At 51.1% G+C, this 6,710-nt stretch overlaps 1 non-coding gene across 1 annotated transcript; it reads left to right on the top strand.

Moving 5' to 3' along the window:
* The first annotated feature begins 5,889 nt into the window (after positions 1–5,889).
* LOC140407116 (U2 spliceosomal RNA) lies at positions 5,890–6,073 on the top strand. Its single transcript, XR_011939460.1, has one exon. It is a non-coding gene; the product is annotated as a U2 spliceosomal RNA (small nuclear RNA).
* Positions 6,074–6,710: the final 637 nt, after the last annotated feature.

The raw sequence follows: 6,710 nt of genomic DNA, 5'->3' as shown, positions 1-6,710 counted from the left end.
CCCTTTATGGGGAATTTCAAAGTCAAAAAACAGCTCAAACACATACAAATATACACTTTATTCACATTTCTTTCATCACACAACAAAACGCTTCGTCAAGTGGCTGCTGCTACTCAGCTTCTACGGGGTGTGATGAAGGATGACGAAAGGCCTCATCTTACAAGCACAAGGGGGAAAGCAAACAAATTCAAAATTGACCACCCATTTCACTGCAAAATCCTACCAACTGTCCTGGCTTGACACAATTCACACCTCTCAAACCTGGGGTTACCCCATCTCTGGATCTGTAAAGATTTAATCACCTGCTAATGCTCGCATTCCAAGCATTGTCTGGCATCTTTGAATCTGTCTATATATATGTTTCTGGAGCATACCTCTTCATTCACCTGAGGAAGGAGCAGCGCTCCGAAAGCTAGTGACATCGAAACAAACCTGTTGGACTTTAACCTGGTGTTGTAAGACTTCGTACTGTGCTCACCCCAGTCCAACGCCGGCATCTCCACATCATTTCACTGTTGAATGTGGATTACTCCGCTTCTCGGCCTTTTGGCTAAGATCAAGTGTAGTCTCATTTGATCGAGGGAAGCTGAGGATTTCGATGACGATCGTGGATTGGAGAACTCGGAGGGATTGAAGTCGTCAAAGAAGAAACGTTTGGAGCTTGGCTGCTATTGGTGGATCTACATGCTGGCCTAAACCTCGGGTTTAGGCCTAACGCCGATACAGTTTCACACCCAACGTACGAGCTATGGATGCAGCTGCATCCCGACCACCAGGCTGGGGCGTGCGAAACACTGTCCGAGTCACAGTGAAGAAAACGGATGGAGAGTCACCTTTGGACCGGAAACACTTCGTGAAGAAGGTGCTGCTCGAGTGCTGTGGGTTTAAAGCAACAGAGATCTTCTGCTTGCAAAACTTCCCCAAGAATGGTTTCTTTGATGTCACCTTCAAGAGCGTCGCAGCGTGCATCAAATTCTTGAACGTCTTCAAGGAAAAAGGTAACCAGAGTCCCTTGTCGATCCTGACTGCGGAACCTCTGTTTACGCTACCGGCACAGCGAAATCGGGTTGTTACACTGCACACGTACAACCCCCACGTCCCTGTATCTGATGTGCTCACGTTCCTCGCCAGGTACGCTGAGCTGAAAAGTGACAGCGTGCAAGTGAAAGACACCTTCGGCATCTGGACAAGTGAGCACCAGGTCAAGGTGACCCTAAGAACGGACAGCAACGGAGCCATCCTGCATCCCCCCTCCAATTTCGCTATTGGAGTAAATCGTGGCTACCTCTACTACGTGGGACAGCCACGAGTATGCCACACCTGTGGCAAAACGGGGCATGTTGCCGCAAACTGCAGTGTGACCTTCTGCAAGAACTGCAGGCAGGAGGGACACATGAATAAGGACTGCAAAAAAGACAAGTGCTGCAACCTGTGTGGGGAGGCCGGCCATCTTTACAGGGCCTGCCCGAAACGCGGGGCAACATACGCTGAAATCATCAGCAGCGGAGTTAAAAAGGCGACCAGAGAGGAGGTGCATACACCCTCCACCGAAAAAGACACCACGGCTCAGAATGAGGAAAAGCAACAAAAGGGCCCCCAACAAAAAGAGGCGGCCCCAGCACCTCCTGACAACCCAGCCCCAGCCCCATCTGATGAGGAACACTCAATGGAAGAGGAAGAGGATGGGACAAAGAATAAAGAGCCCTGGGAAACCGTGAACAGGGACAAACGTAAGAGGAAACAAAAAAACAAACTGAAGAACCCCCTGAGGGGTAGTGGCAAAAAGCGACACCTCTCAGCCGGCGCACTTAGTGCCGACACCTCATCCGATGAGGGAAAACAGGACAAGAATCGGCCTCAGATAAAGAGGCAAAGCACCAACGTGGAACGGAAGGCACAGACCCCCCAGACCACCGACCGGGAAGAAAACAAGGTCACAGACCAACCCCCGCTAGCAACGAGCAGTAACAACCCAGGTGAAGACCGGCCTGCAACCCCAACACCTACTGACTGCCACGACGAACCCCAGGGCTACACCACCCCCCCAATGCATCTGCATCAAAATCACGGGGCCAGTACGGACCAGAACAGTTTTCTCAGCCCTGCAACTGTGCTAAAGTTTGCGAGCACCACCGGCATGCTGGGGAACATTCAACAGCTGGAACAGCCAACTGTCTCGACTCTGGACTCTTGAGACTGGTAAATCTATCTTTTTATAATGGGTTTAAAAATTGCATCCATAAATGTGCGAAGCATCAAAGATACTTCGCGGTGTGTAGCCACACTCAACTATTTGGCAAATGTAAAAGCTGACCTACTGTTCCTGCAGGAGTGCGGAATTCCGCACCTCAGCAACTACAGACGCTGGTCGAGCTGGTGGTCCCACGGGCCATCCATCTGGTCAGGAGGAAACGACGGCCGCTCCTCCGGCCTGGGTATTCTGCTGCGGGGAGGCAACTTCACCATCTCCGACGTTAAGGAGGTGGTGGGCGGGCGCCTCCTCGTAGCAGACGTGAAATACAAAAACACCCCTCTCAGACTTATTAATGTGTACGCCCCGGCCGTAAAAAGTGAGCGGCTGGCAGTTCTTCAGCAACTCCCACTGCTGTTGGCCACCTCCAAGCCGGTCATCCTGGGTGGTGACTTCAACTGCATCATCGATGCGGCTGGACGATCCAGCAAAGCCGACAGCAAACTAGACGCTACGTCCAGACTCCTGATGGAAACGGTAAAAGACGCCAAGCTGCTCGACGTCTGCAGCAACCCTGCAGACGGCGCGCAGCGTAGATACACATGGTCACGGCCAGACGGGTCCGTCCGCTCCAGGATAGACTTCTTTTTTGTGTCCCGAGCTTTCACGGTCAGGTCCACCGACGTAACGCCGGTGTTCTTCTCTGACCACTGCCTCCTACTGGCCGACTGCCACCTGCAGGAAGACCAGGGGGTAGGCAGGGGGACGTGGAAGCTAAATGTAAAACTGCTGACCCCTGAGAACATCGAGGAACTCAGGAGGGATTACAAAGGTTGGAGAACCGTGAAACCCCTCTTTGAGGCCCCACATCTCTGGTGGGAAGCAATCAAGGGGAATATCAAGAGGTTTTTCATCCTCAAGGGCGTTCAGAAGGTGAGAGAGAGACGAGGGGTCATGTCCAGGCTCCAGAAAAGTATGCAAAATTTGCTCCAGCTGCAGTCGATGGGGGTGGATGTCAAGGAGGATCTCCAAGAGGTGAAGAGCCAGCAAGCCTCGCTCTACACCTCGGAGGCCTCCAAGGTTATCTTCCGTTCCAGAGTCCGCTCCGTGGAGCAGGACGAAAAGTGCTCACGCTTCTTCTTCCAAAAGGTGCACAGAGAGACCTCTGTGATCAGCAGCCTGAAGGAAGAAGATGGCTCTGAAAAGTCATCGCAGTCTGACATCCTGAGGATCAGCCAATCCTTTTATGCCGGACTGTATGACCTGAAGCCAACAGATAGTACTGTTTCCCAGACCTTCCTGTCGACCATCACGGAGGTCATAGGCGACAGCGAGCTGGAAAACCTGGACAAACCACTAACTCTGGACGAGCTGACAAAGGCCGCCAAGTCCTTCGAGACGAGTAAAACCCCCGGAAGCGACGGCTTACCGGTTGAGTTGTATTCGGCTCTGTGGGACTGGATGGGCCCAGACCTGCTGGAAGTGTACGAGAGTATGCTTCTGGAAGGCAGCATGTCAGAGTCCATGAGGAAAGGCATCATCACCCTCATCTACAAGCAGAAGGGGGAAAGGGAAGAAATTCGAAATTGGCGACCCATTTCACTGTTGAATGTGGACTACAAAATTCTAGCAAAGGTCATCGCCAATCGGGTCAGGTCTGCTCTGGAGTCGGTGATCCACCCTGACCAGACCTGTGCTGTACCCGGCAGGAAGATCTCTGATAGCCTCGCGCTACTCAGGGATACGATCGCCTACGTGCAGGACAGGGGGGTGGACACTTGCCTCATCAGCCTTGACCAGGAGAAGGCTTTTGACAGAATATCGCACACCTACATGATGGATGTGCTCTCCAAAATGGGGTTTGGGGAGGGAATTCGCAATTGGATCAAACTGCTCTACACAAACATCTATAGCGCAGTCTCAATCAATGGGTGGGAATCAGAAAAGTTCCAGATCAGATCTGGAGTCAGGCAGGGCTGCCCTCTCTCCTCTGCCCTTTTTGTGTGCTGCATAGAACCTTTTGCCGAGTCCATCAGGAGGGATCCGGGGATAAGAGGAGTGACGATCCCAGGCAGTGGAGGCATGCAAGTCAAGGCCTCCCTGTACATGGACGACGTTGCCGTCTTCTGCTCGGATCCTGCGTCTGTACGCAGGCTCTTGACCACCTGCGACCAGTTTGAACTGGCCTCTGGAGCCAAGGTAAACCGGGGCAAGAGCGAGGCCATGTTCTTTGGGAACTGGGCCGACCGGTCCTTTGTCCCCTTCACTGTCAGGTCAGATTACCTGAAGGTGCTGGGGATATGGTTCGGAGCTGCTGGGGCGTGCACCAAAAACTGGGAGGAGCGCATAGGAAAGGTAAGACAGAAACTGGGCTGGTGGGAGCAACGCTCCCTCTCCATTGCGGGCAAAACCCTGGTCATCAGGTGTGAGGTACTCTCGGTGCTACTGTACGTGGCGCAGGTCTGGCCCATAACCCGACCCTACGCCACAGCAGTCACCCGGGCCATCTTCAAATTTATCTGGCGATCCAAGATGGACCGTGTCCGAAGGGACACCATGTACAAACCTCTGGAGAAGGGAGGGCGGAACGTACCCAACGCCTCGCTCATCCTGTTGGCCACCTTTGTGTCCAGCTGCATCAAGCTGTGCGTGGATCCCCAGTATGCAAACACCAAGTGTCACTACATACTGAGGTTCTACCTGTCCCCGGTGTTGCGAAGGATGGGCCTGGCCTCATTGCCGCGGAACGCTCCAAGTAGTTGGACCGTACCGTACCACCTGTCCTTTGTGGAAAAGTTTTTGAAGGAAAACACCTTTGACCACAAGGCAATGAAGCAGTGGTCAGCACGTAATGTCCTCGAGGCCCTCAGGGAAAAGGAGACCGTGGAGGACGTTGGTTGGTTCCCTGAGCAGACTGCCAGAGTCATCTGGCAGAACGCCTCATCACCAGAACTTTCAAACAAGCACCAAGACCTAGCTTGGCTGGTGGTGAGAAAGGCCCTCCCTGTCAGATTCTTCATGCACACCCGAAGGCTCTGCACCAATGCACGCTGCCCTCGGAGTGGCTGTGGGGGAAATGAGACGGTCACACACCTCCTTGTGGAATGTGCCTTTGCAAAGAAGGTCTGGAGAGAGATGCAGTGGTATTTGTCAAGGTTTATCCCAAACAGATCTGTGACACAGGACTCTGTGCTCTACGGACTGTTTCCAGGGACACACACCGAGACAAATATCAACTGCTGCTGGAAGGTCATCAACTCGGTAAAAGACGCTCTTTGGTCTGCCCGAAACTTGCTGATCTTCCAGTGCAAAGAATTGTCCTCGACCGAGTGTTGCAGACTGGCACATTCCAAGGTCCAGGACTACGTGCTGAGGGACGCACTCAAGCTTGGGGCAGCTGCCGCCAAGGCGCAATGGGGAAAGACCACTGTGTAAAGTCTTTCCAGCAAATGTACACCGAGGGGAGCGTAACAGTGTAAAGCCCCTCGGTCTGGGCAACCAACACTCCAATGTACAAAAACAAACATGACAATGTAAATATTTAAGAAGGAATTGTAATGTAAAGAGTGATATGTGTACGACAATATCAAAATTGAATGAAAGAAAGTCAAGGCAACATGTAACCCTGCCGGAAATGTACAGTCAAGACAATTTGAAATGTTTCTGTAATGCTCATGATAAATTTTTATGAATAAAGTATATTTTTTTGAAAAAAAAAAAAAAAAAAAATCTGTTCTTATCAGTTTAATATCTGATACGTCCCTTATCTGGGGACCATATATTAAATTGATTTTTGGAGCAGGGAGATGGAATAGGGGCTTGCTCCGTCCACTCCACGCATCGACCTGGTATTGCAGTATCTCCAGGAACGGTGCACACCACCCCTTTATGGGGAATTTCAAAGTCAAAAAACAGCTCAAACACATACAAATATACACTTTATTCACATTTCTTTCATCACACAACAAAACGCTTCGTCAAGTGGCTGCTGCTACTCAGCTTCTACCTGGCCCCGGTATGATGAAGGATGACAAAAGGCATCATCACCCTCATCTTACAAGCACAAGGGGGAAAGCAAACAAATTCAAAATTGACCACCCATTTCACTGCAAAATCCTACCAACTGTCCTGGCTTGACACAATTCACACCTCTCAAACCTGGGGTTACCCCATCTCTGGATCTGTAAAGATTTAATCACCTGCTAATGGTCGCATTCCAAGCATTGTCTGGCATCTTTGAATCTGTCTATATATATGTTTCTGGAGCATACCTCTTCATTCACCTGAGGAAGGAGCAGCGCTCCGAAAGCTAGTGACATCGAAACAAACCTGTTGGACTTTAACCTGGTGTTGTAAGACTTCGTACTGTGCTCACCCCAGTCCAACGCCGGCATCTCCACATCATTTCACTGTTGAATGTGGATTACTCCGCTTCTCGGCCTTTTGGCTAAGATCAAGTGTAGTCTCATTTGATCGAGGGAAGCTGAGGATTTCCATGTCGATCGTGGATTGGAGAACT

Source organism: Scyliorhinus torazame, unplaced genomic scaffold (assembly GCF_047496885.1).
Source record: "Scyliorhinus torazame isolate Kashiwa2021f unplaced genomic scaffold, sScyTor2.1 scaffold_1187, whole genome shotgun sequence".
Taxonomy (NCBI): Eukaryota; Metazoa; Chordata; class Chondrichthyes; order Carcharhiniformes; family Scyliorhinidae; genus Scyliorhinus; species Scyliorhinus torazame.
This window is presented reverse-complemented; position numbering and strand designations above follow the sequence as displayed.